At 34.4% G+C, this 26,562-nt stretch overlaps 1 protein-coding gene across 2 annotated transcripts in view; it reads right to left on the bottom strand.

The window, feature by feature from the left end:
- The window catches only part of f (espin protein forked), a 136,873-nt gene that overhangs the window by 98,464 nt on the left and 11,847 nt on the right, over nt 1-26,562 (bottom strand). The window contains exon 1 of one of the 2 annotated variants that reach the window (XM_076124681.1): nt 21,051-21,202. The exons of the other annotated variant lie outside the window; for it this stretch is intronic. The gene's annotated coding sequence lies outside the window, so the exon portion shown is untranslated. Of the gene's footprint in view, nt 1-21,050; nt 21,203-26,562 lie in introns of those variants that run through there. 2 annotated transcript variants of the gene reach the window in all.

Raw genomic sequence — 26,562 nt, 5'->3', positions numbered from 1 at the left:
TTTCCAGTAGAGTAAACACGGTTATTATGCGCACGCGCTGCTAATAGCAACAATGGTTCGTTACGAAGAATTGTTCGTTTTACACGGTAGATGGTAGCTCGGTGTTATACATTTCAGAGCTTAGTTAACAACAGCCGCGCGGATCGATCTCTTGAGGTTAAGCTACGCTTGCCGCGGTTGTTCTGCGGATAGGTGACCGTCTTATTGGTATAGAGCTCCGTGTTTCGGAAGGTACGTTAAATTGTGGGTCCCGGCTATAATTAACAAAGATCTTTGAAAAGTCGGACGACCAGTCTCACCGAAGCGTGTTATAACCCAGGTAACTGGGTTGTAGAAGTCACTCCATGCAAAATACTGGTATCCAGCTGTATCTGGTGAGACTGCAAGCCGACTCCGACATAGTTGGAAGAAAGGCTAGGCTGCTAAATAAATTATCACATACTGAGCATGTTAAAATTTATTGGCAAGCATTCAAAACTGTAAAATGTCATTTGAATTTATAGCCATTTTCTGGGAGACGAAGGACGGGAGAGAAGTTATTTGTTGACAACCTGGTAAATCTCCAGTTGTGTCATTTAGGTTGAAAGAGGGATAAATCAATGTAATCGTTCTTTAGTCGAATAAGTTTAAGAAAAGTAAAGTAATACTAAAATGAATTAAAGTTACTAGTTGACGATTTCTTTCATTATTACGCAACGTTATAGCAAGTTTGCAGATTAGTGAAAGATATTTTTTTACTGAATAGCTTTTGTCGATAAATCTACTCAGAAAATTGTCATCAATATCTTATGTCTTATTACATTTTATATTGTATATGTTACTGTAAAAGCCCGAACGGTGGTAAATCCTAAGATTTTCCGGTATAACCTAAGATTTACCAACTCGCAATGGTAAAAGTCCGAACAATGCTTTTATTTCGAACTTTTACCTATATTCACTTGATGATATCGAGATGTCGCCGGAGCCCCGCTTCGCGGGGCTCCTCCTTCTGGGTGGTTAAAAAAAAATAACCACGAAGGCTAAGGTGGGAGCTTCGCTTCGCTCGCTCCCACCTTAGCCTTCTAACCTAACCTACCCATGTCGCTATGCCCAAAACTCCTTCTTTATAACTATGTCACAGTATATAATTATACCGTGAAATAGTTATAAACATAGTTATGAAGGAGGATTTTTTTATATATCGTAACATAGTTTTTAAACTCTGGCTTGTTCGGACTTTTACCATTGAGAGTTGGTAAATCTTAGGTTTTACCGGAAAATCTTAGGATTTACCACAGTTCGGGCTTTTACAGTAACATATACACCTTACTTTCGCCCTACAAGCTTACAACCACTTCACAAACTTTCACGTTCATTATAATAGCAATATTAAAGCCTTATCAATATTCTATTATCAAAGTAATTAACCTTGCGAAGATGTACCACAGCCTAAAGACTATAAAACATACATTTTATGAGATAATTACTAACCCGGCGACAAAAATCGGCGACTTGGTGTTGGCGACTCCTTATTTCAAAACCATCATGTCAGCAAATTGGAAACAGCTTTTAAAATATTGTCGCCAATTTCATGTTATCGACATTATCTTGTCGGTGAATCGGCGACATATGCCTGTGAGTTGGCGACTTTATAGGTAGCGTTCTTATAGTATAGAGTCATAAAACGGATACTATCTTTCACTTGACCATGACACTGCAAATTCATTCATCTATCTAGAGAGGTTCTTGTGAGTATATAGTTGCAAACTATTGGTTTTTGAATACCTTAGTAAAATGTTTATTTATATTATGAATTCTTAGGTGTTTAAATCTTAGCAAAGTTGAAGAATAAAAGGATTTCGTGTCGCACATAGTAAAAATTAAGATGTATTGTAATTTTAAATTTACTTTTATGTTATTTTTTAACCCATTATTGTCCCACTCCTGGCCAGGGGCACCTCCCAAACCAGGGAGGGGTGTCTTTGAGTTCACTACGCTAAGTGCGGGTTGAAAAATGATTGGGTTAAATGAAATAACAGCAGCTGTAACTTCAGTATTTTTACACATATCACTAAAAATAAACTTTTGCCTCCCAATTAGGTACTAACTTTAACTTGAAATATAAATAACGATTACTTCTTCGAAGCAAGCCGTGTATTTAAAAAAACGCTACGTAACTTTTCTTAGATAAACTTCCACTCACTACAAGAAAATCTTAAATAGAAACTGACTCTATCTAACCATATAGAGATGTAGAGTTCAGTAAAGCCTTCCATGAAACGTAGTTTATAAATGGCTAAGAAAGTAATCTTGTTGTACAACTTTTTATTGACATGTAGAGTCATGATAAATTATGTAGAGCTTCTTAACGTGGGATAATTAAGATCGTGCGTCTGATTTAGAACATTTACTTTTGGATTTTATCTAAGATAATCTGATTATGCAGATTTCATGACTTTTGAGATCGTTTTCAGTGGTTACGTGAGTTGGTAGAGCAAGCACTAGATTTTGGAAAGGTGCTTCTTGTAGGTAATAATAATATTATCTACTTGTTGGTATGATTTCTTAGGAAAATCTTGGCTCGTGATATGTATTTTCTGCCATGGCGTTCCGAATTTTTTCTTTAACGACTACTCTCACACTACCAATTGCTCTTGTGTAGCAGGAACTTTTACAAACATAACCGGATCCAAAACAACTATTTATGGATCGCACAAATAGTTGTGCTTCTTTGTTCCGTGCGGAAATCGAACCGATTAAATAGAACACATTTAATTGTATAAATACAGATGTATTTGTAACAGCTACTAGTCATCAATTAGTGCAGCTAATTTTATCTTTAACGCTATAAACCTCCCAAATACCCAATAAACAGATCAACACCCACATTCCAATCCACTACCAGTCTTCTAACTACTCTACACAGCCTCAACTACACACGTCATGGTACAACAAGGCTCATCAAGAGATCACGATAACACGGCAGGTCTCGCAACCTCTTCCTTATAGCTCTCAGCGCGAGCCGCTATGAAAGTAATCCTGTCTCGCTACTTTTTATTCACCACTTACTATAATACTTAGCGAGAGAGTGTGCTTGTATGCGTCATGCTCTTTATTATGTGTAGGTTTTTGTCACTATATGTCAAATTATAACATAGTGTTGGTTGATGGCCCATTGATAAAATTACTAGCACGCAGGCACGAAACAAAAATGTTTGAAAAAAAAGGTAGTACTTAAAAGTTACGTTAGTGCCCAGGTTTTCTAATAACTGAATCTCAATTCTCTGATCTTTAAGTATGGGTGGTATGTTTTTTGCAGCTGTCATCTATATAAATAATACATTTATTCCTTCAGCTTATATCTACATACAGAATAAGTTGTAGTACATACATTTTTATATTACTACTTTTATAATGAAATATAACTTTCTCATAGAAGAATGTTTTAAGAATTTCTCGTACCTAGAATCTACAAAAAAGATATTTACAATATTAGTATCATACCCAAAACATATCACTTTTATCTCATTAAGCGTTAACTAACCACAATACAATCTTCAAACCTCATTCATTTACTAAAAGCACTAACAATGACATGCATAGAAGCCTTAGTAAAGCCTTCCAAATACTATTGACCTGTCCATCTTGCATTCGAAAGGTGTTGCTTATTAAAAAAAATTATACTTTAGATCTTGTAGACGAGAGACTGAATACTTCTTGAAATTTGAATTGAAATTGCGTTTATGAAATCTGTGCTTAATTGTCTGAAATGTGGTTACTTGATTTGGGTTCCGTGTAATAAAATATTGTATAGACTACTTATATTTTCGTAAACCTGCACCTTCCTAGCTGCAAGGCCTAGCTTATTCTTCTTTTTCTAGCAGCTAACGAGTTCCCAACAATAGGACGGTAATGAGTTTAATAAAAAATTTATTGAATAATGTTTTCGTTATGTATTTTTTTCATAATTATGGTTTAGGTATACCTGTGTTTTTTAATAATTTATAGATTCCGTGTTGCTCTATATTAAGTTAGTACCTTATTTCCCTTCACTGTTGAAGATATTAAGTATTTCATTTAAAAAGTAGTTGTTGTATTTTTACGGAACCCTAAACACTTAGCTAACACTTTCGTTAGTAAAGCGGTCCAAAACACTAGAAAATAATTAATTCTGTACAAATTACCTTGTCTTTCACTTTTATCTGTTAATAACAATCTCTAGAATACTCTTTGTAATAAAACTTGTTATCGTAAACCGCAAAAATCCGCATACATTTATTTTGAAAAATATGCACAAGAGATTTTAAATCAAAAATCGAGAAACACGAAATTATTTATACAAATTCTATATACCAAAAAGTAATACATATTCTGAGAGTGGAAACCGGAAGCGTTTGGAAACTTGATGCAGAATGTAGAAAAGTTTGTAACGACATAAGGCACACATACAAAGCACATTGTAAATAGTAGGGAACTCATGTCCTGAGCCTTGCAGATTGAAAAATGCCGATAAAGTGCCGTAAATGATGATAAAGACTCAGAGTACCTCGGGCTTTTCAACCTACATTTTTCACTTTTCCTAATTAATTTAAATTGATATTTCTATTCCGGGTATACTTTTTTTTTGTTCTTTTGTAGAAACGTCGAAACTAGATTATTTAGTATTGAAGCAGTTTTCAGGGGCCGAAACAAGTTCCGAGGTCGAAAATACTGATTTTACTGACCAAAAATTCAAAAATACTGACCAAATACAGACCATTTCTAAACCGTTTTTCAGGTGAATGGTGTGAAATAACAAAAAATACAGTCGAATTGAGAAGTCAAAATCCTTTTTTTAAGATTGTTAAAAAGCTTATTTTCGGTTATTGGTCTCCACCATCCCCGTAGTCAACCAGCATCGCCTTTTTAGTGTGTTAAAAAGCTTTGTTAATAAAGTTTTCAATCAGGTCTTACGAGTTTTCAATCAGCTCTTACGAGTTTTCAATCAGGTCTTACGAATTTTCAATCAGCTCTTACGAGTTTTCAATTAGGTCTTACGAATTTTCAATCAGGTCTTACGAGTTTTCAATCAGCTCTTACGAGTTTTCAATCAGGTCTTACGAATTTTCAATCAGCTCTTACGAGTTTTCAATTAGGTCTTACGAATTTTCAATCAGGTCTTACGAGTTTTCAATCAGCTCTTACGAGTTTTCAATCAGGTCTTACGAATTTTCAATCAGCTCTTACGAGTTTTCAATTAGGTCTTACGAATTTTCAATCAGGTCTTACGAGTTTTCAATCAGCTCTTACGAGTTTTCAATCAGGTCTTACGAATTTTCAATCAGCTCTTACGAGTTTTCAATTAGGTCTTACGAAGTTTCGCAAAAGTGCGCAACGGCGCTAAAGAATTTTCACTTCAAAAATATTGATTTCAAAAAATAGTAAATTTTAATTTGCTGTTCTATTGAAGTCATGTGATGCTTCAATACAGTCATGTATATGTTACTGTAAAAGCCCGAACTGTGGTAAATCCTAAGATTTTCCAGTATAACCTAAGATTTGCCAACTCTCAATGGTAAAAGTCCGAACAATTCTTTTATTTCGAAATTTTACCTCTATTCACTTGATGATGTCGAGATGTCGCCGGAGCCCCGCTTCGCGGGGTGCTTTCCTGCATTGCATTGCATTCCTGCTGGGTGGTTTAAAAAAAAAATAACGACAAAGGCTATGGTGGGAGCGAGCGAAGCGAAGCTCCCACCTCAGCCTTCTAACCTAACTTACCCATGTCGCTTTGCCCAAAACTCCTTCTTTATAACTATGTGTTACGGTATATAATTATACCGTTACATAGTTATGAAGAAGGAGTTTTGTATATACTGTATATGTTACAGTTTTTAAACTCCGGCTTGTTCGGACTTTTACCACTGAGAGTTGGTAAATCTTAGGTTTTACCTTAAAATCTTAGGATTTACCACTGTTCGGGCTTTTACAGTAACATATATATTACGCAGATCATCAACATAATATCGAGCATCCAAAGCAGCCCTCTGATATTATTATTATTACTGGGCAAATCGAAAATGTAAGATTGGCCAACAGCAGAGGAAAATCAAAAAAAAACGTGTGTGAGTTTGGAAAAATACTGACAATACTGACCGATTTTCTAAAATACTGACTTTTACTGACCAGGTCCAAAAATACTGACTTTTACTGACTTTACTGACCTGTTTCGGCCCCTGAGTTTTATACTTGTACTGAAAAATGAAATAAACAAAAGTGTAATAAGTTTATTCACCTGCGTTACACATACCAAAGTATAAAATACCAGAACTATAATATTATATGATAATATCCGGTAATACTCGACGCGGCGTTACCTAATAGAGACTGCCTTTAGTGATGCTACTGAGATTATGACAAATGTAAAGGTAGATCAACATTTGAGGAGCCGAGCATGAGCTAAGCAAAAATTTGTTTGAGAGGCGTATGTAACCCGTTAATGTCCCACTGCTAGGCAAGGGTCTCCTCCCGGGATGAGGAAGGAATTAGGCTATGTTTTAAAAGATGGGTCCGAACGTGGGAAACAATTGTAATAGTACGACACTGCAAATTCAGAAATTGCTGCTTACAAACTTATAAATTGAAAATTATTATATATCATTTGAAAGTTACGGTATCAAATTATTTTACACCTCTGCCGTCACCCCAGTCAAACCTTATAATCATAAAGTTTCATCTATAAACTCTCACCTCTCACTACATCAATTTCTCTTAAAATTTATAATTTTCCAAATAGTAGTTACGATTTTGTAATAAACCTTCTCATAAAACGTGTTTGAAAGTCTACTAATATCATTGACAGCTTTATTTATGTAGAAAGAGATAACATTTTATATACATAGAAGTTTGCTGGAAGCAAGTGCCTTTGATCTCAACTTACACCCGTCTAGGCATCAGTGGCGAAGGGTCATTTTTTATAAAAGGTAAGCCGGAGCTATAAGTCATTGTGTAGGTATAGTACCTACCTACATATTATGTACATCGTAAGAATGCCGACGTAAAAGTAGCGTATTACTGCATAATAACAATATGAGAGTATTATCTACATTCGACTACAGTCTCTTATTTCTCTCTCTACAGACTAATAATACATAGGTACTTACCATGCTACCTAATCATGCTTGTTTTGTAGTAAGTTACTCTGTCTTCAGTAGTAACACGTAGGTAACACAACAGCACATATTTAAGATAACGTATATCGAACGATTGATGATTGTCTCGCACTGGTTGTTTAATAACTTATTATACAAGCAATTTAGAATGTATTCATCAACAATAAAATATCAAACACATTATGGATAAACGCAGAACACTTTTATAGAAATGCGTTTAACCTATAAATCTTGACAAAATGAAAATTTACTCTAATAGAAACATGCAAAACAATTACTTTTTAATATACTGATACATTCACAATTATGCACAAACACATTTATAAAGGAATAATGTTGTGATAAATACAAATATTCTAATTTGTTATAGAGCGCGCGAAAGATGTAAACAAACATGACCTTATGTCAAACTGGAGAAAATATAATACTTATGCAGGATTCTTAGCTTATATTTCGCCATCTCGCTCTTGCACGCGGCTCGCGCCGCGACAGAAACATGCGTAAGATCATGTGTCCGCCGCGGCGCGGCGGCGCGAGCGCTGTAGCGCGAGGCAACCCGCTCTTCCTCCGGCTTGCTCGCCACTATGCAGCGCGGTGCGAAGCGCGATCCAAAAGGTCGTAAGCGACATCGCCGCCATAGTTTTTATTGTACGCGATTCCCGATCAGCGCCTACGGCTTATTTCATTATTATTACCTCACGTTGCGTTTTTAGCGGAGCGTAATTTTTGAAGGGCAGGCGTTTTCGTAGTTTCGATTAGATTAATGATTTTAGTTGAAGATTTCGGTTTAAATATTGGTGATTATTTATTAATTGTGTATTATTTGGCAATAGTAAACAATTAATTTAACACTAATATTAAGTCTGTCCAGAAAGGGAAGCCGGTAGGAATCGAGTTGTATGGAGCCTTCGCCACTGCTAGGCATGACTTTGTACAATGCTACCACCTTAACTACTACGCCAAGGAGACCGTCTCTTTTCTTATTCTTTAAAAAAAACAACTCCCGCACTAAGAAATGCTCTTGTATCGCGGGGACTTCTACAAACATACAAACAACGGGCACAAAGGACATCCAGGCCCGAAACAATTATTTGTGGATTGCACAAACAACTATTTCATGTGGGAATCGAACCTACGACCTCCCGACGCAATGGACCACCTTATCTACTACGCCACGGAGTCTACATAGTTCTACTATTATGAGATAATATATAAAACTATGTTTCCACAATACCAAGAAGAAGTTTTCACTTATTTGAGCTAGACCTAAATACGAGTCGTCATTGATTCAGACAACAATAGGCCGAGGCAAAACAAGTCGAAAGCCGAGAATAGTGTCAATTATTGTGACGCTTCTCACTGACCTACTATATCTACGCTCAGCAACATACTAATGCTGATAAAACTATGCTTTTAATATGAGAGATGCTCATAACTTGTAGTGTTTATCAGCGCTCAAATGATCAGGTAAAGCAACCTTTAGCACGGACATTTCGTAGATGAATGACTGCATCAGTTTAGCGTCGCCCTGCTGCAGAGGGCACAATCAAAACAAGGTTCAAAGGACCAAATTCAGAAATATGACTCAGACAATCATGACTCGATTCACAACGCGGGGCGAATCACTTGCGGTGCGAAACGACTAAAGACCCGCAAAAAAATAAAGTAAAGCAACCGTTGGCGCGGTCATTTTATAGATGGGTGACCGCATAGTGATATTTTAACTGAGCTCCTCCGTGCTTCGGGGGGCACGTAAAATGTCGGTCCCGGTTGTGGCCTACCAAGATAACGGTCGTTAAGTCATGTCAAAGGCCTCTCGGGCGGCTTGAACAACTTTGAAACTAGGTTGACCACTAACCATAAGACAGATAGATTTTTTTTATATTTATTTACACCGACGCTTTGTATACTTACCAAAAGTTTAGTTTGTAACAGGAAATTAATAAAAAATCGAGCGTGTCGACGAACAATAGTGTGTATTATCTATAAATAATATTGATGACCGTACAAATTGTATGAGATTACTTTATTTTCTTCTATTACATCGTTATTTACTTTTATATAATAAATAGAAAGTCAATAATGTAAGGTACATACAATGCAATACGGTTTTAATAAAAATCTCAACTACTAAAGCTTGACTAACGCGAAGATTATTAAAATTAATCTATAAAAATTACGTTATCATGATGTTATGTATCTATCTATTCAATATAGATTTGTTTTGTTTTTGTAATAGTGTTATTTTTTAATAGAATTCATTAATTTATCAATACATAGTATAAAGCAAAGTCTGTCCCTTTATACGTATGCTTAGATCTTTAAAACTATTCAACGAATTTCGAAACGGATTTTTTTAATAGATAGAGTGATTCAAGAGTAAGCTTTATGTGTAAAAGTTGTAAAGTTGTTGTATTATCACAGACACCTAAGCAGTACCTAAGCACAGTAGCCTAAACTATCACAATATAAAACAAACAATATCAAAAACCGTTAAGCAGTTGAGAAGGTGTAACAAACAGACAAACATACTATCGCATTTTAACATGTCTTAGCTATCTTAATAGTCTAGACTATAACATAACAAACAATATAATAACATACACAATACTAATAAATAGATCGCGTGCAAATAATAACACTGTAGTGAGTGTAGATACAGACGGACGTGCGCGGGCGCAGGTCACACGTCACACCCCCCCTTATACATAATTGTATGAATACAATTTCACCTTAAACCTTGTTATAAATACTTTAATGTTTCTAGGAGAATAGTTGGCAGCCGGTGATCATAATCCTTCAATTTGTTTCCTATGTGAAATATAGATTTTTTTCTGGAGTTTGGTGAATATTGTGATAAATTAAATTAATATATTAACTAAGAAAAAGGTCAATGAACTCAAGCTTGGTTTTCGTTGGACCTTTGAAGCTTCTTCAAGTAATTTTACTCATAGTAAGTTCGTATAATGGCATTGACATTTATGCAAAGAAAAATAGAAGACGGTTTTCTATAGAAACTGTTCACGTTAAGCCGAAACTTGTGCAGGGACAAGATTAGTTTAAAAAATTAGAAATCTATTCAATACTATTAAAACATTCTTCTTTCCCGAAATAATCAATAATGAAGAATTCCTCAGTGATTTATTACAACGCATTGCAATAGAAACCTGATAATTCCTATAATCAATTTTATAACTACTTAAAGCCACACCCACAAAACTCATCTCATTAAACAAAACCTCTCATTCACAAGAGCTATAAATAACACAAAGTTACATCACTATTACATTATTATAATATATTTTTTACGGATATATCCGATGATGGGTTAATTGTGGTAAGGTCACGTAACGTGCGTTTCTCTTCACACTCATCTATCATTTCGATTGAGCAACATCGAAATACGTAGGCCTTTACTTTTGCTTTTCAAGATTATGTTAATTTTGTAATTATAGCTGTAGATTATATGTTGTTTATGATGATTCTGATGAGGTGTTAGGTTCGATTTTTGTTTAGAGTCGGATGATGAAATATGTTAGTTTTTTCAGCTCCATCATTTTCTACCTTTTTGCATCGTTACCTCTCGTAAATCGCATTCGGAAAAACGTTGCAATTCTAATTAACACAGCAGCTCGATTCTCTTCAAATATCGTCTACCGTCAACCGGCCTGTCATCGAGAAATTTTGTATGAAAATCTAATTAGCGCCCCTGACGGGCGTTGTAGGAACTATTTTGGCAGTACATTCTAAATGTTAAACTTTCGATACTCGTCAGTGCCGACTGTACAGAATCGCGCTACAGTATTGTTTTATAAACCACGGCTTTTCTTTAAGGAAGGTCTTATATTGACACAGAACTGACAAAGTTACATTTTAACAACCAAATTGTATTATAGTGTGCGATTGTATTAAAGTTGAGGCATAACTGACAAATTATACAAAGCCAAAGTCAAATATTCTTTATTTCATAAACTTTAACAAGTATTTGAAATCGTCAAAATATTTTTTATCTACCGCCACCGTTTCGGAAAAGCTGTTGCTCGTGAGAAGAAACGGCAAGAAACTCACGGCTACATATCTATCTATATCTAGCTTTAGCGGAAATATAAGCCTGATTATATTAGAGAAAGGTATTGTAAAAATGCGTGCTCGTACGACGGCACTTACTGCGACACGGACCGAGATAGCTTGTGGTCAGGTAATGCAGCAATTTGCAACCAATATCACAACCATTATAGGACGATATGGATACGTCTAAGGTGGAGATATTTAGGATTCCTGGAACCAGGAGTTAAAACTATACTTTTGACAGCTGTTACCATTATAAATAAATATATATTAGATCATTGGACATCTCACACACGGTTATTTGATTCCAATCTAAGCAGAGCTTGTACTATGTTATTGTAACCAAATAATAAATAATCATACTAATAGACTTCTAAATAAATACTTATACATTTTTTTTTATTTTTAAGATTGTTTGTTATAGTGGCAAAGGAAATAAATAATTCGCGGAAAATTCAGCTTCTTGGCTATTAAGGTTTATGAGATACATCCTGGTGACAGACGGACAGACAGACAGCGGAGATTATGTAATAGGGTTCCATTTTTACCCTTTGGGTACGGCACCCAAATTAAATAACCTAGAGAAGACTTATTTCCAAAGAAAAAAAAATACACATAAGACCTGCTTAGTATAAAAACGAAAGATTGTAAGAAAAATTCTATTTCAGATACTTTGAAAGTAAAAATAAGTGTTTTAAACACGGTTTGAAGAGAGTGTAAAGGCCGGATGTCATTGAAATATGGTTGAACTCGTTGATTTAAATTAACAAATATTTGACTATAATAAGTATTCGTTTGCTTAAGACATGTGAAGGTGTTTATTTAGTAACCAGATTTGTCATTATGGTGGTATTAAAATGTATAATACTTACATATTTACAAAAACTGTTATTTATTATTTTCGAACAGAACCCAGAATTTTCTTTGCAATGGTATTTCTAAAGATTAGTGCCTAAGGTTTTTGAGATACGTGATTTCTAGATATGAATTATACTGTGGCATTTTTTCTATTTTGAAAGAAGGTGAGCAGTAGCTTGTTTGTCCTTCTGTCACCTCAAAACTGCTGAACCGATTTGGATAAAACTTGACAGGGAAACAAATTACATCCCGGGGAAAGACACAAGCTCTTTTTTACAATAAAACACCCGAACAGAGCTGCAGATATAGGCTATTGTTGCTTATATATTTCAAGCCACATCTTTTGTTTACTTCAACAAACTTTTCCCCACACATGATTAACCACTAATATCCATTAAACATTATTATATAGAAGCCATTATATCAGTAATGTCATGAAGCTCGCCCCAGAATGCGTCGTAGACAGCTATTAGCGCCCGTTATGGTGAAATTGGCCCGATGCGCGTGCGCAGCGCTATTAGATAAACTGCTTACAGTGACCAAGTGTCCCGGTTTTATGGGAATTTTACACTTATTTATATTTTATTTATTATTTTAGTTGGTTTGTGTTTTTAACCCTGAAGTGCGTGGCGGTATGTATATGCCATTTTTTTATTAGTTCGCCCTTATTTTATATGCATTTTCTTATTTATTTGTCCCTAAAAATGAAAAAAAAAACGTGCATTTAAGACTATTTGTTTCTTGAAACACAAATAAATTATGTTAAAATAAGTTTACTTGATAATGTTATTTGTGTAGTCCGCTCTAGTTTTCGTCCACTTATGTATTATGTGTAACGATGAAATTGGAGTGATGCGCGTACCCAAGTTTTCTAGCTAATACGGTGACCAAGTTTCCTGATTTTATGATAGAGACATGATGACTCATCATACTATCTCAATTTAAAACTTTCGTTGATATAATAATAATCTATAACTATTATACTGAACCTCAGTATAGATTGTTAACGTAATCTGAAAAAACTGGATACCTTTCCAAATATATTGTGATTCTTTTAAACGTTTTCAGTTCCAATTACGAGTTAATTTATCAAACGTATACAACTAGTAGGTATACACTTGGCCAACGTGGTGGACTTAAAGCCTAACCCCTCTCTCATTACGGGAGGAGACCCTTGCCCAGCAGTGGAATATTAATGGGTTAAATTATTTATTTTATGCAACTAACAACAACAAATAAATTATATTTGTTGTTGTTAGTACAGTACATTACTGTCCCTAGGCTGTACAAAGGACTCTTCCTAGCAAGAAGAAAGGACATTGTACTTCGAGTTCAACACGCTGGTTAAATGAGTATTGGGGATAGTTTAAAAACAATATTAACGAAAAATAACTTTGTGAATGTAGGACATAGAAAACTTATGTTGTAACAAGATAATTGTAAATTACATTACGTATGATTTAACAGTTTAACATTTCATTATTTTTACTTCTGACCCCGCCCACTTGTTCTCATCTTACCGACCGGTAGGTATTTAATACCTAAGCTTGTTATATACCTACTAACTTATGTAAGAAAGTGTGTTGGTCTTAAAACTTGATTGATTATATTAGTGTGGGTGTCAAATTGAATCATGATTGATTATAATTTATTTTAATAAATTATCATAGTTTTACATTGGAATTAAGTGCGAATGACTATTTTTAAAGACTCACTCTCTTGTTTAATACGTATATCAAACTAAATTTCTGCAAAGCATTTTAAGAACTAATTACTGTAGCTCAATTCTCTACTACTATCGACTACCGACAACCGACCTGTCATCGAGAAATTTTGTATGAAAATCTGATCAGCGCCTCTGACGGGTGTTGTAGGAAACATTTTGGCAGTACATTCTAAATGTCAAAATTCGATAGCTAGCCGGTTGTCGGTAGTCGATAGTGGTAGAGAATCGAGGTACTGCAGGCATTACAAATCAAATCAAATCATTTATTTGTGTGATTATGTATACAATAAGGTCTTAAAAGGTATTTCGTCTCTCCAGAACCCGCCAATTTGCTTACATACTTAACACATGTCAGTTATAAAAGAAAGAAAATTAAAAATTAAATTAATGTTGCGGTCACTAGCTTACTATAATGAAACTAAAGCAAAAAGCATGATCCTTTGCAACAGCTCTTTTTACCTAACCTCTAACATTTATAATCATCTATTTTGTCACTTTAGATAGTTCACCTGTTATTACTAGGATATAATACACTGTTACACTGCTGTGACGAACATCTTCATAAACACATCAGTCACATGAAATGACAATAAGTTGCCGATCGCAATGATTGCCACTTTATTATACAAAACCGCATGTCATTGTGAATGTATGCATATTGTAATGTTATTATTGAGAGAAGGAAGGAAATATAGTTTTATACTTGAGAAGTTCGATTTGCCAGTGACTTTGTCTGCGTATTTTAAGTCGCTATCACTAGAGAATTATTGAGGTTCGCAATTTATAGACTGCTACCAACATTTTCGAATTTTGATTCAAGAAGAATAAGCTCTTCATCGATCTACAGAGCTTCGCACGTCCAGGCATGAGCAAAAATTTGTACAAAATCAAACAAAAGATGTACGAACAAAAAATTTTGTCGCACTCTTTTGTTTGAAAATATCAGTTAATTATGCCTATTGATCTAGAGATATAGAATAAATGCGCAGTGATTGAAAAGTTATTTTTATTAACAAAAATGTTGTTGAAAGTATAATAGTAACGAACAGTGTACTTTTGCTTTTGACTGTACACATGTTTCTCTCCGTCTACATAACTTTTAGAAAAACAGGTGTCGCGTCATAATTATGGAAATTCCATGCAGTTATGTCAATCAAAACGACATGATCGACCTACTATCACCATGGTTAAATTACATAGTGATACCATAGAGAATTTTAATAAACTATGCGATAATTATATTACACAACTTTTTTACTTTCGCGTTACTTCATACTTACTGATGTTTTGACTAAGTACGCTAGTATTTAACTACGACGATTAAATGGTTGAACCGATTAGCATGAATCAACAATGATCAGTATGATAACATCAAAAGAATTAAATATTTTTTTAACAAAATAAAACCAGGAGCACGTAGCCTAGCCTAGTATTATAGATAACGAATAGAATTGAATAGAAGCCCATATTTATTTTATCTATATTGTTAGTAGTCAACCTAGTGTCAAACTTGTTCAAGCCGCTCCAGACGCCTTTGACACGGTAAACGACTTTTATCATAGTTGAAGACCGACTTCTGATAAAACTATATTAAAACGATAATTTAGAAGTTATTTAGTTTATTTTATTTAGAAGTTTTTCCTCCCCTCGTAATCTTAATATGTATGTTTTACAGAATCTAATAATAGGCATTAAGAAATGTTACCAACCGATAAAATATTTTATTATTGCTTACTACAAGTAACTATCACAGGAAATCAGTTTTACACAAAAACATACCAGTCTCTAATTAGTGAATATCATTATAATTGGGTATTGTATGAAATCTAGAGGCATGTCGTATTGCCAATAGATAATTTAGTTACTTCCTGCGAGTGGCATAAGAGTCATAAGTCAAGTTTGATGAACGTTGCTCGTGGAAAAATATAAAATAATTATTTGAAAGAGCTTTTGGCAATTGCCGATATATGGTAACGGTGGCCAGTTTCATTAAAACTTAATGTGCTAAAGCTTGTTTATAGTGTACAATTCTCTACAGCTTAGTCGATACTGTCGAGTATCGAGCGTACGTACGGTACGGAGCCCGGTAGAGGCGCTAATCAATATTTTTTTTCGATAGCTAGCCGGTTGTCGGTACTCGTTACGGCACAATACGCAAGAATAGTCTCTATTCCATCACTCTCATAGCCTAATCGGACAGTATCCGACACGACCGGTAAGGCGCAAGATCACGGCTTTACGTGCTTTCCAGAAGTCCACGACCTCAACTTCTTATCTCTGAGCTATCACAGAGAATTTCTACACAGAAATGCCCAATGCCAGCATGGGATATGAACCTAAAATCTCTATGGTAATTCCATTCTCAACGAATGCTTCGAAAGCAGCCGTCGTGATAGCCCATATTTAAGCCCCCTTACGCACTAGCGGTTAACCGCGGGAGCGGCTAGCCGCGCGGTTGCAACTGCCTGACAAAATTGTTGGCGGTTATGTTGCGGTTCGCAGGCGGTTGTATATTAAACTATAACCGCGCGGCTAGCCGCTCCCGCGGTTAACCGCTAGTGCGTAAGGGGGCTAACTGTCAAAAACTGATATATTCCACCATTGAAAATAAACAAGTATCGCACGGTAAATCCATAAAACAATCCACGTTTATACAAGTGCAAGTTCATAAAGTTTCCCCTACATTTTACAGCAATTAACTCAATATTGAAAAGTGATGTTAACTGAGGTGTAACACGCGATAGTACATAACCCCGTGACATGAAGGTAAAAAGTGATTTCTTAACGGAGAAAACTAATTGAACTTGAATCAGTTGGTTGAGAAAACAAAGGAGTGATTGACTTACAAATTATTAGAATATTGTAATGAGATTCATGTTTTTTGTTATATTACTTTTTTGAGAGCGTAGCTAGAATCTTTTTAGACTGACTGGCTGGCTTGGAAACTATTTTCAGCGGGAGGTTTAAAAGTACTTATATCATATTTCGTTTTATTACAATCTTATACTTATATGTTTCGAAAAAAAGCAGAAATAATATAAGTCCATAACTATCATCTAAGAAAAAATAGGATCCTTACATCGACCAAGTTTTTACTATGCTACACGTAATAGCCTGGGCTATGATCTTAAAAAGAAAAGATACGCTGACTGCTATTTGAGCAAGCTGATAGAATAGCTTACACGAACAGGTAACTATACCTAAAAAATAAGTCAGCATCTATGAAATAAACCACAAGCCATCCCTTTACGAATATCCATAAAGAAGAAATCGAACTCCAACCTCCCAGTAGAGAACAATAATTGAACAATGAACATTCTTACAACAGCTAAACAAAATAATACAACAGTTACGAAACACTGACCGGATAAGCAACGACATTGAAAGTGTTCAAGATTCACTAAACTTTTTAACCATTATGTATAATGACCGGAGAACCTTGGTAGCGGACGAGATTCCTTTCTAGATCACATGTTTAATAGTTACAGCTGTTTGAAGTAAACTAATGTAGGAAAAAATGTCTTACAGGGTTTGAAAGTGGATAGTGCGAAACTCTAACCAATAGAAAAGCTTTACGACAAAGCGTAAAGTCGATGATCCTATTGGTAAAGGTTTTCCTCTCGCTTCATTCGTTTTTCGGACCTAAAGTTGCCTTTTTTAGTAGCAGAAGGCGTATTTTGTTGGTCATTTTGGGGATTCTTAAAATTGTGCTTGATCAAGAAACATTGAGAAACTCTGATCTAGTAACATCTCTGATCTCTCACGTCTCGGCTGAGACAGCAGTATTTACCTGTACCTTAATATATACAAACTTGACATTATAAATGGCGAAACGAGGGTGTATTTTATTCACCCCTACTTATTACAGGTATAATAAACGTGAAGTAATAATTTTAACCGCGGAAAACACAAGTACCAGTGAAAGGTTGTTGCGTTGAAATCTGATACCTTACTCAAGATTGTTACTATCTCGTATTTTCAAAACAAAAAGATACAATCGCAGTACATACATCAAGTATGCAGTTTTAAACATGCTCGAAATTTAGTAATGTGCACTGACACATAAAGCTGGTTAATGAACATTTCATATATGTTATTAAACAGTAATTATAACTTGCAATAGTTGGGAAATATTCGTTATTTGTTGTTATGTTCGTAGCCTCGTTTGTTTGGCTACATCTTTGATTTCGACATGTGTGTATAAAATCACACTTACGATCGCAATGGTTAAAGCAATATTTATGGAAGTGTGGAAAACAAATAGTAATTTGACGGCTATTATTAGAATTATATGTTTTATTATAATATGAGTATTCGTACATACGTTTTATTTTATGTATTCTGGTTATTAATAGATTTGTTTTTGTATAAGCTGTAGCTGGTTTGCTCGATTACTTGCAAAATAAAACGAAGAAATATATTTCAGCTGTTTTCTAACATGATGTAACAACCACATAGATGTTTCATTCTTTAGATCTAATTATGTTTTGTTTGAATTTGGTGACGATGTAATTTCTTTTCTTTATTACAAAATGAAATTAATACTAATAGTCGCCAAAGTAAAAAATATTATATAGCCAAAGTACTTAGCAGTAATATACAACAAACTATCAAACTAACAAATGACGACCATCATCACCAAAACGCATTTAAACAGTAGTATTAGATTCATAGTAATCACAGCGCGTGTCTGCGCGGGCGCATCTAAAAACGTCAGCGCGCACGCTCCAGTTACCGCCCATGATTCCGCTCCGCTCTTTGCAGCTCAGTATACTTCTGTAATGGTCTTATTCCGTTTTAATTGTATATCTTTTATAGGTGATAATATAATTTTATTGTATTTTGATTTATGACAAAACGTTAATCAGTTAAACTGATACAGGTCGTTAAATACTTAGCGGACATTTTTTGCTGAGCGCAACATAACATTAAGTAACAATCTTTGACTTTTCTTTTTTTCTAAATTACAAAGATCGCAGCATCATAATAATATATTATACTAGAATTAAATAATAGCTCAAGACGCCCGAAGAAACCTTTTCTGTTTTTCCGTTTAACGGCCTTTTGAGCCTGAAGTATCCGAAGGCACTTAATTGCTAAGTGTTGCCGAGAAACTAAGCACCATTGCTTTAAAAGCACCCGCTGTATATACCACAGGTAATTCACAATACAGTTGTCATGTAAATAAAGCAGCAAGAAAATCGTGAGTAAGTGAGTCAGTAAGATTAACCTAAATCTATTGGTGAAAAAACAAAGATTTAGACATTAAAATTAACATTTTCGCGTTAACGACCAACCCGGTACACTTGGTCAGCTGACCGAGGAAAACTTGCTGCTCTTTGATGTACGTTTGAAGCGATTGTGTATTTATCGCTTTAGAAAATTGTGTACTTTATTCTTATTTTCTTTGTCGGTTAAACCTGGATAATGGTGGTATAGGATAGGGATGACTGGCGTAAACGGGAGAAGACTTTTAACCTGTAATAGGTAGAGAGAGAATGGCGAAATGATGTTGCTTAGTATCTGTGGGCTGGTTTATATTTTAAAATGTGAAGTAAGTCTTCAGATTGTTTGTGAATAATGGTATAAGTAGCTATTGGTTTTATTTTACTTTAGAGCGATTAATTGCAAGATGAAATAGTTCCTTAAACAAAATTTCGCGGAATTATTTTTATGTTTTTGACACTTTATTAATTCAATATTTAACTTTGTAAAGCTAATCATACTTTAGTAGTTATTCTTATCTATAATTATTCGACAATACTAAACAATTGAAATCGCTTCAAATTAATTTAAAACGCTTTTAAGCAATCGAACATACATTTTTATAAAAAGTGATTTTGCCAAACTTAAACCATACTAAAATTGCGATCGCAATTTGTAAACTTTTGTTACAATTCAAAATTCCAAAATGACCGTTATCACGCTAGTTCTATGACGTCACTAATGACGTCACAAGTCACGTACTGATTAAATACAATGCAATTCACATGCATCACATTATCACGTAACACAATACATAATAGCCATTAACTGGTCGCTAGTCTATGAGACCTGTAATAAGTAGAATTAAAAACTAAAAACAATTTTAGAATGTCTAGGTATTTTTTTGAACTGCTATTTGTACACCGATTAGGACTTTCATAATGATTATTTTAAGCACAGTTTTAAAGCAAAATTGCGATTTTTCTTGGACATATTGGTAATAGAGAGTGTGCTACCACAAGAAAAAAAATTGTGAAAAATATAATGCGTTTAAAAACCTTTTAAATCCATAGTAATATAAGCCGATCTTTGATTATTTTTCTACCATTATAATTTGGGGATGAACACATTGCTATAATGGCGAATGCCGTAAGCTCACTGTAAGATTTCACAGTAAAACATGAATACACCCCTTTCGTTAAAGTTACGAGAACTATTGAGGCAATTATGTATGTGTGTAAAAATTAAGTTACTTCAAATCCATATATTAAAGAATATTTGGCACGCGTGATGGGCTTAAGGCCTTACCCCTAATTCAGTCGGAAAGGAACCCTTGCCCAGTAGTAGGACAGCAACAGGATAAATAAATATAGAAAATTATACACTATAAACTGTACCTGCCATTAATTACCAAAAACATTAGCAATAGTAGTGACCTGTATTTTCAAATTACTGTAACACTTAATTACAAGTAGTTTAGATTAACTGCCTGATAACTCCAAAGTATGTATGAAATCTACGTGCAAGGACTGTACAGTAATAAGCTCTATAATGTAGAACAAATTCTTCGAACGAGTATTTCGTTCGAAGAATTTTAATCTCAAGTCAAAAGTACCGGAGAATTTCGTAAAATTGTTTGCGCTTTTAAGATTCCGGATGTATTTTAACATAAACAAACTATACAGCTAGTTGTTTGTAAGAAGAGTTCAAAATACTTATGTTATATCAAAATATGTTAAAATTACTAACAGTAATCGTATGTTATAAATCTTTCTAGAAACTGAAACCTTAAATTATAATTATATCGATAAGCTAAATAAGTCAAACCGTATCAATACATTAACGTATGCAAAAAATACGAAATATCAAAATAGATATTCTCTCTCTATGATAAAATAAAAACAAAACAATAACAGAAGTAATCCACTGTTATACAAAAAGCAATTAAGAGCACACTCATATTAAAATTCAAACCATTAATTAGAATGCGAAACTTAACGAAGCTTCTGCATAAAAAAGTAAACAGTTATTTGAAATTTTTTCTAAAAAAAAGTAAAACTTACGGGTCTAGTATCAATCCAAAACAATGTCAAATCGATTGCACTCACTGTTGCACAGCACTATTCAAAAAATATGTATTTTGACAGATAAACAAACATGGCGCATATGTTTTGCGCGGGACGCGTGCGCGGGCACACTGTCGACGTTCGAATGCGTGCCGGCGTAATCTCTCGTTCGTACTATATGTTACGTAGTACGGTACGGACCAGCTTAATGCAGTTACGGTAATATTTGATTTTTGTTAAATTACAGGTCGCGCTGTCTCGGTTTTAGATCTTCTTTGGTATGTTTAAGAGATTGTTAGAAGTAGGTTTGTTGATATTAAAAATCTTGTCGCATATTCATTTTGTTGCTAGTGGCAAAGATATATGTAAATTGTACCGGAATTCAAGACTTATCAGATCATATTAAAATATGAATCAGATTACGTTCTAATGACTCATTTTATTTACACCTTTTTTTAAACCAATCAGAAGACAATATTATCTACCTATCTTTGTAAACCCAAAACTAGGCCTTACAGTAAATAATAAACTACAAAGTATTAAGGTCTATTTATATTAATAAAACGTCGGACATTTTGAAATACATGGTAACTATTGACAGCAACGCTTAGACAGCATAGATAGACAAAGTTTTCTTTTAAAATCAAAGTAATAAAACTACAGTTAATCGGTGTCGTTATTTCTCTTTTGTCGCAGTCAATTAAATTTCTACAAACCAGTGGTGGATTGAGGGAAAATCCAATTCACACATAACTCTGACTTTCTGAACGTTTCTATAACGCCTATTTTATGAAGTTCCTTTTTTACCTTTATTGATGACTAGCTGACCCGCGCAACTTCGTTTGCGTCACATGAGAGAGAATGGGTAAAAAAAATCCCCATATTCATAACATTTTTTACTGGTACTCTGCTCCTTTTGGCCGTAGCGCGATGATATAGCCTATAACCTTCCTCGATAAATGGGCTATCTAACACTGAAATAATTTTTCAAATCGGACCAGTAGTTCCTGAGATTAGCGCGTTCAAACAAACAAACTCTTCAGCTTTATAATATTAGTATAAGTATATTAGTATATTAGTATAGAAGAGGGGATTTTTCAATCTGGCAAACATGTAGCTCCTATGGTTAGTACAAAATAAAGAAGGTAATAAACAATTACAAATTATACTACTATTAATTTGGCGAAATGAACCTGATTGAGATACATTATAGCTTCATCCAATAAAGATGAGGGCAGGATACTATTATTAAGACCTAAATCAGAACACTAACTTCGCAACAACAAAATGAGGGTACTTTTTTCAGACTTAGGTATATTATTACTCTTTATCTCTTTCTTTCGTTTTGAGGTAAAGACCTTGTTTAATATTAAACTAATTATGAAAACAGGGCTTTTAAAAATAGCCGAATATTCAAACAATTATAATCGAAGTATTGTATAAATCGGTTGGTTATTTCAATTAACATTTAACATGACATTCCGATAAACGCTTCGACCTCGTGCGAATTTGTTGAGTTTTTTATACATTCGGGGTCAATATCTTGTAAAAATCTAACTGTTTTGTACAGCTGACCTTAGACCATTTTGTGGTTGGGACAATGTTTGATGTTACATACAAACAAACATAAAATAAAATCACGACATTTCCCATTAGGGGTAGGCAGAGGAAACTCGGTACGAACCTTACAAACTTAGCTAGCTTCGTTCAATGATTTTGGGGTGGACTTGATGCTTACAATGTCACTGCTTATATTGTCTTTACATTATCTACCAGTGATATTATGTCAACCAGAAATTGCACAAAAAATAAACGCGACCTGATACCTGTATCAGGTCCTATTTAAATAGCTAAACACCTTCATAACACATTACACAATAAACAACCCATAGATTAGAATACCAACTTGTCGTATTTGCCGTGGAACTAGTTACAATGTAGTTCAAACAAACCGACCGTAACATATCAATATGGCAAATATCATGTTTATACGCAAATGAGTGCCTTTGGTCTAGTGCTCGTGGTGTGGTCGTTCGATTTCTCGGCCGGTTGACCACTTCTATACCTCATTTCATGTGAATGGAAATATGGCATACTAGCTTTTACCCGCGACTTCGTTTGCCACCTGAATTTTCCCATGGGAATGCGTCATTCTCCCGGGGTAAAAAGTAGCCTATGTCCTTTCCCGGGTATCAATATCTCCATACCAAAAATCATGCAAATTGGTTCAGTAGTTTAGGCGTGATTGAGTAACAGACAGACAGAGTTACTTTCGCATATATAATATTAGTATGGACCATACACAGGTACCTTTTTGTATAACAAAAATTTCGTACATTTGATCCCATCTCATATATTATCAGCACTTTTAACTGATTGCGACGGTGAGTAAAATAGTATTATAACAACTTATTTTTGTGTAACGAGTATACAATAAAAAGATAGAACCAATATGTATGTTTATTCATGCAAATATTTTAACACTACAATGATAGATCAACAATTAACTACCCATGTCGAAATGTAATTACCGATCTAGGATATCATTTCGCGTGAGAAAGCTACACTGAGATACTATTATGACTGTTTTAAACCCCGTAGCCTTCACTACCCATACCTAAACGACATTACCTACCCAGGATTCGATTGAGTGTGAAAGAGCCGCACTGAGATAATATTAAGAAGGTTTTAATGCCCCTAAACGTCCTCCCCGAGACCCGCTAGCAACGCGACGTAAACGAAATATAACATTGTTATCAAACAACATTTCGAACATAAACTACAAACATCTCAGTAACAAATTTGTAAACAATCAACACATCTAATCTGTGTTTCAAGGAAATACCACGTCTTCACTGTTATAATTACAAAACAAGGCGAGAATTAGCGATAACTGTCAACAAACTCTTATGAACACACACAATGCCTATTGAAAACACACTTGTATTTTGAAAACTACAGCATTTTCTCATAATATGTAGGTGGTGCCTTCTTTGTAAGTCAATTAAACGATCTAAGTACAAAGTAATTTATTTATCATTTATTTACATAAATAAATGAATGAATGAATGTCCCACTGCTGGGCAAGGGTCTCCTCCCGTAATGAGGGAGGGGTTAGGCCTTGAGTCCACCACGCTGGCCAAGTGCGGGTTGGGGACTTTGCATGCCCTCAATAAATGTTTTAAATAAATTTTAGGCATGCAAGGTTTCCTCACGATGTTTTCCTTCACCGTTGGAACATGTGATAATTATTTCTAATACACACATAACTTCGAAAAGTCATTGGTGTGTTGCCACGGGTTCGAACCTGCGACCACTGGCGTGGGAGGTGTCAACTTATACCACTCGGCTATCACTGCTCTCATATAAATGATAATAAATTTATTATTATCATTTATTTACATACATAATATCACGACTGTTATACCCAAAGGTGTGAGCAGAGGTGTATGAAATACATTCACGTTTCGCCATTAACAATGTTAGTCCCATGTAATAAGAGGTGAGCCTTTAGCTTTATTTATTATAAGGAAAAGTCTGCCTATATGTCGCTTTCACGGCGAAATGGCTAAAACCATTTTTCTCATAATATGTACGGCGATACTTGCCTTCTCATAGGGTTAGTGTAGCAAAAGAATCTTAGACTTTAAACTTGATATCGACTTAGCATTTGTAGCTACAATTACAAATACATATATCCAAGTATAATCAACTAACTTAGCTCCAGTAAAATGATATATTTCGTCAAAAACTCGAAGGTCACTACAACTTGCAAGCATAACTTAAACTTACTTTACCACTTTCATTATTTAAACAAATATGGCAATACATCTTGTCTCAGTAAAAGTAAAAGTCCCTTGATGTGTCGAAAGTTTTCTACAGTTTCATAAATTAATATATTCGATGGTATAGTACGACACGTGGTTTAGAAACTTATTAGCATGTGTTAGAAATTGTATTTTACGTTACCTATAACTTTAATTATACTATTTTAGTACTAGTTTTCTGCCCGCGGCTTCGCCCGCGTGGTGTGTCACTCCCGACTCTCCCGAGGGATCATCCAAGAGTCCTCTCTAAGTGCTCGTCTACACTTTCTAAGGTATCTCCATACTTAACTTTAACTTTATACGCTCAGTAGTTTCGTTATGCGTTGCCTATCAGTCAGTAAAGGAAGAGTTTCATCATTTCAATTCGTTTATTTTTGAATCCTTTACTTAGTTCCAAAAGAGCCGAATTAAGAAAAAAATATGGTCAAATAGAGACCGTTTTGAAATGGTAAGAATATCTTTAAAAATAAGAATAAGTTGCTTCCGTTATCTAAACATAGTACAACTGGTAAAATTATCAGCCAAACAGGGACCAAAATATAAATTGCACAATATAATACGAATTGTGCAATATTTTGGCTAGTAAGATTAGGATTATTAGGAAAGATGGAAGCCAAATTAAAGCCTACAGAACAAAATTTTAATTTAAATAAATAAGTTAATGAAAACAAACATTTTAATTAAGAGTTATTTTGATTAGACATTGAATAAATATGGTTATGTGACTGTTACTTAAGATATGCAAATGATATTCAATAACGAAAGCGAAATGGCACAAACGTCAGTTTTCTAATATATCTACATTTTATTATTCATATTTGATTGTACAGACGAAAACAGTATGATTTTGGATAAATATTGTAAGATATACCAATCCAGTTTTAAAAGTTAGCTATGTTTATGAAGCCATTTAAATAAAAATTTAACTAACAGTCCCTTTTTATGAATCCTTTGTTACTAAATAATTAAGATTTTGTTACTGAGACTCTAACCCTCTTAATCATAAAAATATATGAAGATATGAAAGGCTCATAAAGTGTTTTGTTTCTTTCACTCCTTAGCGAAATGAAAAAGAGAAAACATATTATAGTAGCTTTTTAACTAAAATAGTTTTATAGTGTGTTTATAAACAAGACGGTAAATCTTTTGTGTTCGTAATAATTATACTTATCACATAACATGTTTGTCTAATACAAACAAACAAATAAACATAATTTTTGTATAATATTTAACGCAACGTCTATTAGATTAAAAATACAAACCATCCATAGGCAATTCGCATTTACAACCCTTGCTTGCACGTGAAATACTAACTATAACTTGACTTCAAATTAAAAACCACAAAAACAAACGCTAAGAACATATTACCATACAAATTAACCGCTACAGAGACTTATACAAAACCAGCGTATACTCAACACAAATTGGCCTGTTTAACTCAATCATACGTATAAAGTGGGCAGGCTTTTAGAAAACTCGTAGCACTTGCCGGTCCGAGTGTACGGATGAAAGCGACCTTGCACTCAACCGGTCGCGACGGGATGTTACCCGCCCAATACGCAACTGAGCAGGCAATTCTTGCAACAATTTTCTATGGAAAATTAAAGAAAGTGAACACTTAATACACCCAGTTTTGTGAAAGATATGTATTTAGATATGGTACTTAACATCTCTTTCGCCGA

The sequence above is a fragment of the Anticarsia gemmatalis genome, chromosome 16 (assembly GCF_050436995.1).
Source record: "Anticarsia gemmatalis isolate Benzon Research Colony breed Stoneville strain chromosome 16, ilAntGemm2 primary, whole genome shotgun sequence".
NCBI classification, from domain to species: domain Eukaryota; kingdom Metazoa; phylum Arthropoda; class Insecta; order Lepidoptera; family Erebidae; genus Anticarsia; species Anticarsia gemmatalis.
This window is presented reverse-complemented; position numbering and strand designations above follow the sequence as displayed.